Source organism: Labrus mixtus, chromosome 23 (genome assembly GCF_963584025.1).
Source record: "Labrus mixtus chromosome 23, fLabMix1.1, whole genome shotgun sequence".
Taxonomy (NCBI): domain Eukaryota; kingdom Metazoa; phylum Chordata; class Actinopteri; order Labriformes; family Labridae; genus Labrus; species Labrus mixtus.
In genome coordinates this window covers 16218903-16232111 of record NC_083634.1, presented here as the reverse complement: position 1 = coordinate 16232111, position 13209 = coordinate 16218903, and the positions used below count along the sequence as shown (strand labels likewise).

At 39.1% G+C, this 13209-nt stretch overlaps 1 protein-coding gene and 1 long non-coding RNA gene across 3 annotated transcripts in view; both read right to left on the bottom strand.

The window, feature by feature from the left end:
* LOC132958356 (Fc receptor-like protein 5) overlaps positions 1-13209 on the bottom strand; it is a 49501-nt gene that overhangs the window by 6857 nt on the left and 29435 nt on the right. The gene's annotated exons all lie outside the window — the stretch shown is intronic.
* On the bottom strand, positions 1115-1590 carry LOC132958365 (uncharacterized). The gene is made up of 3 exons (XR_009666760.1): positions 1467-1590; positions 1286-1368; positions 1115-1164 (listed from the first exon to the last, which is right to left on the bottom strand). It is a non-coding gene; the product is annotated as an uncharacterized LOC132958365 (long non-coding RNA).

Here is a 13209-nt window from a genome sequence, read left to right as displayed (position 1 = left end):
CTTATGCTATGAATGAATCTAAGAAACCGCATCACCGGCAGAATAGACAACAGAACCAGGGGGTGAAGGAAGGAGCCAGCCACAGGGTAGTTCCCAACCTGAAGTACTGATCACCACCAGACCCAAACAGAACTCTTGGGATGGCCGAAGCCCCAGACAGAGGGGTAGGCATAACCGGAGTTCCCATGAACTTCCCAAGGATGCAGGTTCTGACAGGGGAATGGAGAACATGGTCCGGATGTGTGTGACAGAGGTGATTAGACAGTTGGAGGCCTCCAGCCCTTACAAAGAACAAGGTTCTGACTCCACAGTGGGGAGGGGGGAGTAGCCTCCACTGTAAAACCCACCAAAGTCACTCAGCATTAATGCTTTCTAGTCTCTGTTTTATGACCTGACATTGGTAGTGAGACATAATGCACATGTATATTTACACACCTACATGCCACATACACCATCCCACAGACTTACTCCTGCCCAGGCTAGGAGTTAGCCCACAAATCTACACCTGATACTCTTCTCTTTCTCTCCTCCTCTTGTCTGTTTGTTTCATTTGTTTTGTTAAAGAATGCACCTTGAGTAGCAAAGCTTTGCTAATGCCTGGTTATGTTTTATGCCTAGCTTTAGCCATAATTAGACAGTCTGCCCAGACTTTGCCTCAGTGTCTGCCCAGACCGAATGCCTCTCAAAATGTATGGACTGAGTACAGGATGGTGCCCCAAAACAAGATTAAACATAGTTTAATGATATTTTATTTATATTATTAATAATTAGAAATAATTATTAAAGAATACAACCAAAGTTGACTTGATACAACCCCAACATATGTGTCTCTAAAGAGAGGCTGAATAAGTCTAACACACTTAAACATTAGCAAAAGGATGATGAAACTTGCCTTCACCCTCTGAAGTGGCATTGTTCATAACACAACTACAAATGAATTATACATGATGCACCAACCAGTTAAGCAGGACACCATTGCTCAATTTAAGAAATATTATACATTGCACTGATTGCCTAAATTGCATTCCTAAAGCAGAAGTAATCGCATCGTTTAAAAGAAAACCTTTGCATTTGTTGGAACATTTTCAGTATTAGAAAAGGAATAAACTGTACCATGTGTGGTGTCTTCAGGGTCTTTGATTGATTCATAATGACACGCGTCACCTAAAGAGAAATGGAGATCAAATCAATCGAGCTAACTGCACGATAACACTTTGTATCTTTGGATGTTTAAAATAAAAGGTGTTCTTATATATAAATATTTATGATTAATTCAAATGCTTACCCTGCAGGGGAGGTGAGTATTTATGATGCTGAGCGGCCGGATTTGTGGCTGAGTCCTGGTTGGTGCTTTCAGACTGGATTGACCTACAACATTGAGTAAATAAAAAAGTGTTTACATTGGACGTAATGGCAAAGTGTTAATGTAATGTTAAAAATGAGACACAAGAGAGCACTGAACCAACCTGATAAGGCATGAATCTGTAAAAAAGACATTGTGTTGTTCTTTTAGTTTGCCACCATTTCATGCCAAACATTTGGAATAAACCATCAAATGTGTAAGAGAAAAATATGAAATAAAGGTCTCACCCTTTGACTGCCTGCAGCGATACAACAGGAGCAGAAGAATTATAAGTACTACTCCACAAATCAGCCCGACAACCACAAGAATTACAGGATATGAAGGGTTCCCAAGCCTGGACACCGCTACAACTAATAACAAATAACAGTTAATGAACTTATAAAACACTTCTTAAAATTATAGACAATGATAATTAAATGTTTTGTCATGTTGTCTCAAGCAATGGTGAAGACAAAACATAAACATGTGTAAAAAATAATAGTCTACAATGAATACATCATTTTATCGCAATCCAGGATTTAACCAAATTACTCATTCAGCACTAAATTATTGAATCAATAAGGTCAATCACTTAAAGTGTGGTTACTTCCAACTAGATGGTGTATTTCACCTTTTTCTTTTTCAGACAAAAGATGGTTTACATAGAATCATTCAGTAATTTGTATCTTTGTAAGGATGGCCTAGTGGTTATGAAATTAAATGAATGTAATGAAGAAAGTGCAGCAATATGTACAGTACAGGCCTGGAGAAAAATGTAAGAATAAAAAATAAAACTAGCAAGAAATAAGTAAATAACAGAATGCAAAAAGTGACAAACTAAAGACGCGATTCAGCGTTAAACAATGCCACCGTGGGCCCTTGCAGCGCGGCACACTCTTTGGTTACTGTCAACAATTCTCCAACACTTTGACCCTCCAACCGCCAACAACCTGCAAGGCCCTAAAGCCGCCTTTTATGTAGGAGTTGGCATCCCGACCAAAAGAGGTAAGAAATCAATTAACTCTCTGGAGAGTATTATCTGTTCTGCAAGAAGCACAAAACATCTACAATAAGGCTAAAAACATATCAAAATACATTTCAGTTAAAGGGATACTTCACCCGTTGAAACATGAATCTGTATTGACATTGGGTCATATATGTAGTAGAAATGTGAAATACATTTTGAAGTTGATGCCTTCTTGGCCGAGTAAAGGCAGAAAGTGTCTTTTTGGCTTATGTGGATGAGAGACACCAACTCCCAGAATGCACAGCACCGCAGGCCACTCCCACTAAGGTCAGGTTTACAGACATGTTTACTTCAACACATAAGGCCGTTTACACAACTGATTCAGAGATTTCTTCTAGAAGGAATTAGCATCTTGGAAATTCCTGGCAGAAAACAGACTCTATGTCTGTGTCCATAGGCAAACAGTGACAGCACCGACACTACCAGTCCGCCCCAGCTCGAGCCCCGGCCCCGGCAGACAGCGGCCGAAGCAGCCAAAGCACAAGACCGGCCTGTCGCAGCAGCCGTCTCGCCACTATATTTATATTTTTTCGCCATTATCAGCTTTCTCCATAGAGCCTGTGAGCATAGCTTCCAAGCAATATGGCGGACGTTAAGTTTCGATTCTTGGAGTGAGTTCCCACCCACTGATCTGTGATTGGTCTGTAGCTTCAGTGGTCGTTAATGTGAGGAACTAGCGTTGTGGTTTCACCCCGCTAACCGCAACAGCTTCCAGTGACGCAAAAATCATCATTTTGCGTCACTGGAAGCTCCTTTTCAGACTTAGAAATACAAAGATTTCCCATCTCAGGGGAAAATGAGGGCGGGATGCACGACTATTCAAAAATACTACCAGGTTTCTAATGATACAAAGCTAAATGCAAATGGGTGAAGTATCCCTTTAAGTAAATTCTTAAACCACCATTTTTTTTTACAAATCATAATTATTATCAACAACCTAAACATCCCTCCACCTCTACCTAACTTGGTGCCTTCCACTTGGCACACCTCCATATAAGCCAAAGGCAGGCTTCATCTCTGTTTGGCTATCTTTTGGAAGTGACTTCAGCTAGTTGGTAGGGCTATTTTGAATTGCTTGAGGACCACTGGACCATGTCTTAGAATTGAACCCAAAGTGGATCAATTCATTTGGATTATGGCGGAGGGCAGCACTACGCCTTGTAGCATTCAGCCTGCCAGAAATTCATTAGAAGAAGAAGCTCTGTCTGGCAGTTCCTGGTTGAGAAAGAGGAGTGCAAGCCAGGATATGAAGCAACAGAGGACTAACAAGATATATTTGACATGTGTGACATTGAATAAACTGTTTTAATGTAAAAAAAAAATAAAAAGGTATTTTTGTTGCTTGAAGATAAAACGTTTGAAATGATTTTGTCCGAGTTCATTGACACCCAAGTAATGGTTGCTAGTCATGCTAAGCTAACATTTACACAGGCCTGTAAGCCAGCTTGATGTTACTTCAAGAGTGTCTGTTTAACATTAGTGCATGAAAGTATGTACATTACTTTAGAGGACATGGGGTATCCCCATGAATATCCCACTCACCTGTTACTGACATCCAACTCTGAGATGACTCTCTCCCTGAGGTCTGACACTTGTAGAAGCCCTCATCAGACTTTGACACAGCAGAGATATTAAGCTCCTTTCTGGTATCATTTTGAATGAGTTTGTTATTCCGATAGAAGAACACATTGGAAACATTATCTGAGCTTCTCAATCTGCAGCTAAGACTAACTGAACTTCCTTCAGTCACTGGATGGACAGGGCTCACCAGGATAATTTCAGAATCTGTAAAACAGTTAAAGAAAAGAGGATTCAGTCAGAGATCATCAGGTTCAAACTTGAAAATTATCAGACACAGAATGATGAGAATATATTTCTTCTTTTTTTACAGCAATGCTTCAAAGTGATGATTAATCTGATGTGTTATCTTGTGTACACCTTACTCCTTCTTATGTTTAACACTTTGGCATCAAATGTGTTTGAACAGCGACTGTCTACAAATGTGATCAGTATTTAATAATGATATACACTCAGACCTTAATCTTTGCTTTTATCTAATTAAGAGAGTAAACGCTCCCACACTGTGCTGCTCTTTTACTTCTCAATGTCGATGGAGATAACGTGTAACTGAATGATGTTGAATTGAATACCTGGATGCTGAAAGATAAAAACTTTAAGAAGAAATGTAATAAAAACATACTCTGTTTAGTGATGTTGACAGCGTTGCTGAACTCCCCTGATCCAGACTCACACCAGTACACATTATTTCTTGAGATTAAACTTTTTATTGTGCATGTTGATCCAGTCATTGTATCCCACTTGGAGCAATCTGCCAGGAAGCTATCCCATTGAAACTTCACTCTCCACTGAGTAGAGTTCCCCTTACACTCCAGTGAGACAGAATCAGAGATGAAGTGTTGCACTCTTTCAGGACTCACTGTGAGAGATGCTGATGAAGGCAAATCTAAAAAAAGAAAGAAGAAGGAAACAAGAGGTTCAACAAAGCCCAGACCGTTAGCTGCCATTGGACTTTATATTTAATGTAGATATCCAATGAAGGAATTCGGTCTGTAAATTGAAAGACTTTCTTTGACCTGCCATTTTTCAAAGATATGACAGATTAGCATTGTTTTTTTCTTCTTTTCCATCAGTCCATATACTGTTTTATCAGGAATGCCTGAATTAGATTTTTCATATTGTGTGTACATACGACTGATTACTGACCAACATTATTTTAATCATACAAGCCCTCACGTGAGAGTAAGCAATTAGCAATAAGATGCTTAATTATACAAAGTAAAATGTTTTTATTGAACGATTATTTAAGTGATAGACTCTAATAATCTTCCTTTAAGTGTTTTTCATGCTACCAAAAACAACATCAACCACTCACCAGGGAAACAAGTTTGGCATTTGGCTGTGTATATTGTACTGTAGGCTCATGCATATGCACTTGTGGATACACACACACCACATATATGATGCTTTTAAATTGTCTATTTAGACAGATGAAGATATATTTGCAAACTAACTGCACATTAGCTCCAAGTTAAGTTGTGTATTTATTTTGATAATCGAGTGTAGATATTGAGCTTTCTGTTTAACTATTTTGAGAATGTATATGTATGTATACACACTTACAACTCAATGAAAAGTTGTTCACTAAAAGGAAGGGGAAAGAAAGAGCATGAAGTCATCGTGATCAATTCCTATCTTTCTCTTGGATTGTTGTACAATACAGACAAAAGTACTGAAGAAACTCTATGTTGTTCATAGATCAAAAATGAATAAAGATAAAGACAGAAACAAACTGACCTCCAGACCAGACAAACTTTAGTTTACTATAAGGAGTGTTCATTTCTCCTCTTCCAGCTCTGCACACATATCCTGCTGTGTGTGTCTGTCCATGAACAATGAAGGAATACTTTTCAGTTCCATCTCTGCTTCCAGATAGCAGCTGGTAGCTGTAGGAGTTGTCAGATAGTTTGGGAATAGCTTTATACCAGTAGAACCTCCATCCTGCTGATGGGTGTTTAACCTCACAGTTCAGAGTTACAGAGTCTCCAGGACTCAGCCAGAGTGGAGACACGGTGAGGACAGGCTGCGGTGAACCTGTTGGAAAAGTGATTATTCAAAGAAATAAAAACATGTAATGATGGAATATCTGATAGTACAGTATAATGTTTATATAAAAGAAATGTTACTTACTGTATAAAACCGTTAATGTGACGGGATCGCTCCAACCTGTTGGAGACTGGTCACTTTTTTTTCTGCCCTTACAACTGTAGTTTCCACTGTGTAATGTATTAGCAGGTCCAATACTGTATTCCTTTTTCTTTGGAGGTTTGAATGAGCTGCTTGTTTTCCACTCGTACTCCCACTCAGAGTCGTCTCCATCCTGTATCTCACATCTTAGAGTAATCGACTCGTCATTGTATATTTCAGACCAGTCGGGGTGCAGAGTCACGACAGCCTTGTTTGCAACTTTGAATGTTGAAGAATTCACAGTAAGTACACAAAGATGAAAAAACCTTAAATCTACACCAAAGAATGTCAATATACAAAACTTACTAGTTTCTTTTAACTGAATTGTATTACTGTACTCTGTGTAGTAAACTTGGCTTCCTCTCGCTCCTCTACACCCGTAGAGTCCTTCCTTTGAGACATTCATTTGTCCAGCCGAGGAGACTTCATCTATTATGGATGATGGGTTAGAGGATTTATCTGCTCTGTACCAAAAGTAGTATTTCCAACCAGATGAAGACCTCACATCACAGGTCAGGGTCACATAACCTCCTACTGGAATATCTGTGTCATCAGCCTTCAGCTCAGCCTTTGGTTTTTGTTCTGTTCAGTTTAAAACAGGGATATAAAAATTATTACTGTTTCTTTAAATAGCCATTAATAAAATACCTTATGGAAATAAATATACATGAACTTCATCCATGAAACTTATTGTACCAAAGACACACTTAATCACTGTGATCTGCACTAAAACTTGAAATAAAGTCACAATTTGAGTACTGCTCAGCTATGAATGATAGCTTTTCTTAACATACACAAACATCCTAAAAACTGTTTTCATGTTGATTTTAAGTCCATCTTACCTGATACTTTCAAGGTGATTGGAGTGCTCCATGGTGTTGAGGAAAGTACCTCAGTTTTGTGTTTTCCCTTACACTTGTATTCTCCTCGACTATAACCATTAGCAGTGAATTTAAATGATTTACTGTTTTTTTTCACAGATCTATCAGAGCTGGTTGTTTCCCACTCGTACTCCCACTCAGAGTCGTCTCCACCCTCGATTTCACATCTAAAAGTGATCTTCTCTCCGTTGTATATCTCAGTCCAATGGGGCTGAAGAATCACAACAGCTCTGTCTGATACTGTTTGTGTTCAAGAGATCCCAACAAGGACACAATGGTGAGAAAAAATAAACATCTTTAGTCTTTTTATATCAATCAATTTATGGATAGAATATATTATTACAAGTTTTCAAAAATGTTAAACTCACAAATGATGTTGATAGTGACTGAATCACTGTACTCTGTGTAGTAAACTGGTTCTCCTCTCTCTCCTCTGCACCAGTAGACTCCTCCCTGGGAGACACTGATTCGTCCATTGAAGTTTTTACCATCATCTTGTGTGCCCGAGTGATCTCCTCTGTAGAAGATGTACGTCCAGCCAGATGATGGAGGGTTCACATCACAGGTCAGGATCACAGCGCCCCCTGCTGGAATTGATGTCCTGTCAGCTCTCAGTTCAGCCTTTGGTGTTCTTGCTGTTTGATTTGGAAACAAAGATGTAAAAAGGTAAATTACCGTATCTACAATTTGGTCAAATTCAAACAGTGCTGAGCCCAGAAGTAAAAATGACTTGAAGAATTATGAACTGAAACTAGTGATAAGATTTATCTCTGAAATTATATTAAATTTAAAGTAGTTCAATTCCAGAAAAGATCCAACTCATGTATCATTTTAAAAAACAGCATCAATCAATCAAATGTATTTATAAAGCACATTTAGAAAAAACAAAACAAAAACTCACACAAATATGTTTGTCTTGTTTTTTAACCCTAATCCACCCCACACACAAATGCACACACAGAATACCAACTATATAATCAGACTATAATATTAAATGATATTTGATAGAAATACATCAGAAAGAAACACAAGCAACCTAATTAGGACTCAAAAGCCAACATGTAAAAGTGTGTTTTGAGGCGTAACTTAAAAGACTCCACAGAGGGGGCAGACCCTGACTGAGGGAGGAAGGCTGTTCCACAACCGTGGGGCCTTGACTGCAAAGACTCGGTCACCTCGAAGTTTATAACGGGAAGGAGGCGGAGCCAGGAGGCCCATGTTTGAGGATCTGAGATACTTTTCTCACTTTAACACAATCATAAGTTAGGAGAGCTCTATCAATATCAACAAACATCTTTGTCAAATGTGAATAACTTATCCAATATTTATAAGCAATTATTCAGACACTGTTAGTGAAATAAAAATTCACTGTTTTAAACCATATTAAGACATATTTTAAGAATTACAAAAGATGTGATAGTCTTAAGTTTCTCAGTTATTTTGTTACCATGCTGAAAGGTAAAATATAATTTGTCACAGCTCCCTGCAAAATGCTTTAAGCAAGCAATGTTTTGTTTTCTCATTTAGATGAAATCATTTTCACCTGGACATTTTAATTATTGACAACATGGTTCAACTTACGTGTTACAGTCAATTTGAAGGGTTCACTCCAAGGCGTGAAGGTAGAATTAGTGTGGCCCCTTCTGCCTGAGCACCGGTATTCTCCGTTGTCAGAATCAGTGGCTTCGCTAATAATGTATTTATTGTCTGCTGTATGTTTGTCTGAGCTGGATGTTCTGTCTCTTCTCCATCCAAACGTCCATGCAGAGTCTCCGCCTCCCTCAATCTCACATCTGAGAGTGAGCGTCTCAGCCCAGAATGTTTCAGGCCAGTTGGATGTTGTGGTCACACGGGGACGGTTACCTGTTCACATCACAAAGAAACAGGATTGGAAAAAAAAACTAAAAAGAGAAAATATTACAGTTTTCATCCATGATCCTTATTGTAATGAATAAATGTCTGTACAATATAACTATGATAATAATGACACAACAATAATGTTGTAAATGGTTTTAAAGTAACGTATAAAGCAGCGTTAAAAGAAGCAGCTGTTGAAGAGATATAAGAGCTTACAGAGTCACAACAGTTTCTAGAAATACCAGCAGCTTTCCATGGTAAGGACAGAGTCGAGTCAAAAGAGAAAACTAAAATGCATAGCTTAAAAAAAACATTTTCAGTTCATGTTCTAGGACATTTTCTTTTAAAACTTAAGAGATAAAACATAAACACAAAACACTACATGTGGATGATGTTAAAGTGATGAAGTAAGTAATAAATAGAGGAACTGCAGAAATATTTAAAAAACAAAAACCATAGAAATATAAGACAATCACTTACCTTGAGCCAATCCGTGGGGGATCAAATTCAGCACTAAAATAAAGATTAATAGTTCATCAGGGAAGAATTAAAGGCGTTAAATCCAGATAGAGTTTCATTTTAGGTAACTGTTATTGTCAAAACTTTCAAAAACCAGATGGTTCATCTCAAGGGGCTATCCATCAATAAACAGAATTTCTCACAAAACAACAAATGTTTGGCAGCCATTTCAATCCTAAAGCTTTTTTTTCCAAAACTATAGACTATTTACTGTTCACGCCTTGTTCAAATGTTGTACAAACAGCACGTGATTAACTCCTGTTGTATTATTCAAACAGCTGAACTACATGTTCATAGAAACATGACTCGCTGTTTGAAAGTCACAAAACTTAAAAAGCTCTGATGTACTCACAGAAAAACCCCAGCACACAACGCAAGGTTTGGTCCATCTTCACATCGAAAACGACAATGAAGCTCTGACGCTTAGCTTTTAAAAAAAACACATTAACTTTATATTTCTAATAATGCAGAAGGAAAAGAGGAGAAAGACAAGAAACAGTTCATTAAAATGTGAGAGCAGAGTTTCTCTTTGACGTCTTCTTTCTCTGTACTTCCTTCCCTATTGCACTTCACACAATTCTAAGTACCAACCTCAACAAACCTCTTAACACTTCCTGTCTACTGCTCCAATAAGAAAGAGATCATGTAAAATAGCTTCTGTTAGGGGTTAAATAAATAAATAATGGCACTAATAACTAATTATTGCACATCCATGAAACATAATGACAATAACTTTAAGATCACATACACACCTAACATTTCTAGTGTTCTATGTGCTGCATGTTATGCCAAATATATTATTATATTTATTTATGTTGTGTTTTTATAAACAAAATAAATAATGTTTTGTAATACACAATATGAGTGTCCTTGTCTAATACACCCTGGTGGCAGAATTACAAATAGAATGCCATCTAATGATTCACATGATCATTAATAAATAATAACCCACGACTGATCTGGTGCACTGCCTGCATAGCAGTGTGTAGCAGCCCCACTCTGACTTCTCTCCACTAATGCACGTCCACAGGTCCTGTTTGAACATGTGTGTGATTCAGGTCAAAGTGTGTGAGAAGCATGTCTCTCAGTAAATCATTTTAAAATAACAATTCAAATTCAAAAAACTAAAGCCACGGTAAGATGGTGAAAAAAAAAAGCAGAACCTCAGCATGCAAATGTTCCCACATTGTGGTAGAGTTCTAGTTTCTAGTTTGTTTGAAGCCCACAACACCGGAAACACTAACTGCTTATTGCCCATGAGAAAGTTTTAATGTTTTCAGGATGTTTTCATTCGCAGAAAAAAGAAGACAAAAAGATGACAATATGTTTCATCTAATCTGACATGTTACTTTAGGTTCTGCCTCATTTACCATCTAGACGTTTTTCCTTTAGTCCTGACTGTAACTCAGTGGGGTTTTCTTATTGAGAATACTCGGGGAACAGTTGAAGCTTTCACAGCGTGCTCTAACTCGTTGATCAGTGATTTCTTTGGAAACTTTGGTGAAAAGTTCAGTTTTACTCATCTTAATTAAGCAGAACGTAGAAACCTCAAAACTCACATCTTCTACAGAATATGAGGAAACCTATGATCGAACTGAATTTCCCCATGATATAGTCGGTACTTGGTACAGTCTGGCTGACCACTTCCTGTATTAACACCTCTGCTGTAGGAGGCACGCCTTTCACTCAGGCCGGACATGATGTCACTGAAGCAGCAGAATTCACAGTATTTATAACTTTGAACAACTTAAGGTAGTATTAACAACGAGTGGATGCTGATGTGACTGTATTCATAAAGCACCTTTCATGTGATGAAAGCAGCTTGATGTTGTTGACAGTTAAGTAGCAATTAATACCAACATTTTATAAGTATACAAAGTCAAAGTCAAAGTCAAAGTCAACTTTATTGTCAATTTCAAAATATGCCAGGCATACAGTGGAATCGAAATTGCGTTTGTCTCCGACCCGCGGTGCAATACAACCAAAATGAGGTAAAAAGATAAAATAAAATGAGGTAAAAATAAGATAAATAATATTTACAGTAATAAATTCTAAATTGTGCAAAATGGTAAATAAAATAAATAAAATACAATTTTAAGAAAAAGTAAACTTGTGCAATATGTGCAGTGTGCATTAAACTGATTGATAATTAGTTATTATTCCAGAGTTCTTGGTGGCACACGGGAGGGGGTTTCAGCGTCCAGTGTTCGTGGGGGCAGAGGGGGGGGGGGGGGGGGGGGGGGAGAGAGTTAAGCTTCCTGACAGCTTGGTGGAAGAAGCTGTTTCCCAGTCTGGTGGAGCCGGCCCGCAGGCTGCGGTACCGTCTCCCCGATGGCAGGAGGCTGAAGAGGCTGTGTGAGGGGTGGGTGGGGTCACGCACAATGCTGGTTGCTTTGCGGGTGAGGCGGGTACCATAGAGGTCCAGAAGAGAGGGGAGTGGGACACCGATAATCCGTTCAGCAGCCTTCACTGTGCGCTGCAGGGTCTTGCGGTTGGCAGCAGTGCAGCTCCCGAGCCACACAGTGATGCAGCTGGTCAGGATGCTCTCGATGGTGCCGCTGTAGAAGGAGCACATGATGGTCGGGGGGGCTCGTGCTCTCTTCAGCTTGCGGAGGAAGTAGAGGCGCTGCGCGGGACTTCTTGGCCAGTGATGTGGTGTTGGTTGTCCAGGAGAGATCCTCACTGATGTGAACCCCCAGGAACTTGGTGCTGCTCACTCTCTCCACAGCAGCACCGTCGATGGTCAGTGTGTGTTTAGGAGTGGGGACTCTCCGGAAGTCGACAACAACCTCCTTGGTCTTGTCGACCTTCAGGAAGAGGTTGTTGTCTCTACACCATGTGGCCAGTTGGCTGACCTCCATCCTGTAGTGCGTCTCATCGTTGTTGGAGATGAGACCAACCACTGTTGTGTCGTCCGCGAACTTCACAATGTGGTTGCTGCTGAAGGATGGAGCGCAGTCGTGGGTCAGCAGCGTGAAGAGCAGGGGGCTGAGCACACAACCATGGGGGGCCCCAGTGCTCATGACGGTGGTTTTTGATGTGCTGCCGCCGACCCGCACTGTCTGAGGCCTCTCGCTGAGGAAGTCCAGCAGCCAGTTGCACAGGGAAGAGCCCCAGCTGGTCCTGATACCAATCGTATATGAGAAAAGCAGAAGAGAAAAAGAGAAGATTGTTGGTGAGAGGCTTCAATGTACATGAAGAAGTTACAGTGCAAACAGAAGTTAATAAAAACGTATTTCAATTTCCTCATTTAAAGAAAAAAAAAACATAAGAGCACTGATGGCTTAGCGGTGAGGTAGCATCCTATGTTCGGAGGCTGAAGTCCGTCAAGCAGGCGGCCCTGGTTCAAGTCCGACAGGTGTCTACTCTTGCAACCATTTCACCCTCTCTCTCAAGTTTCTGATGCCTCCACTGTCCTAACAAATAAAGGCTCAAAGCTCATAAAAAATGTTTAAAATAAGGTGATAAAAAGATATAGTAATAATAACTTTATTTATATAGCACTTCACTAATCAAGGTTACAAAGTGCTTAACCAAATGTATAGATATATACATATAGAGTATAGCATCATATATAAGAACAAAAGGAAGATTATCAAAGACTGAAACTCTTGGTTGTGTCTTGTTTTTAATACCTACTTGATTAGTATAAAATGTTTTAGAACTTCATTTTGTTTTGTTCGAAATGTTTGAAACTGTTTCTGTGAAGTGAACTTAGTAGTTAAAGGGTCGACTTCAAGTATATTTGATGTTAAAAAGAGAAGGTATAGAAAGCTTCAGAGTCAGCCTAAACCTTTTCAACAAGTTTAATCCCTCAA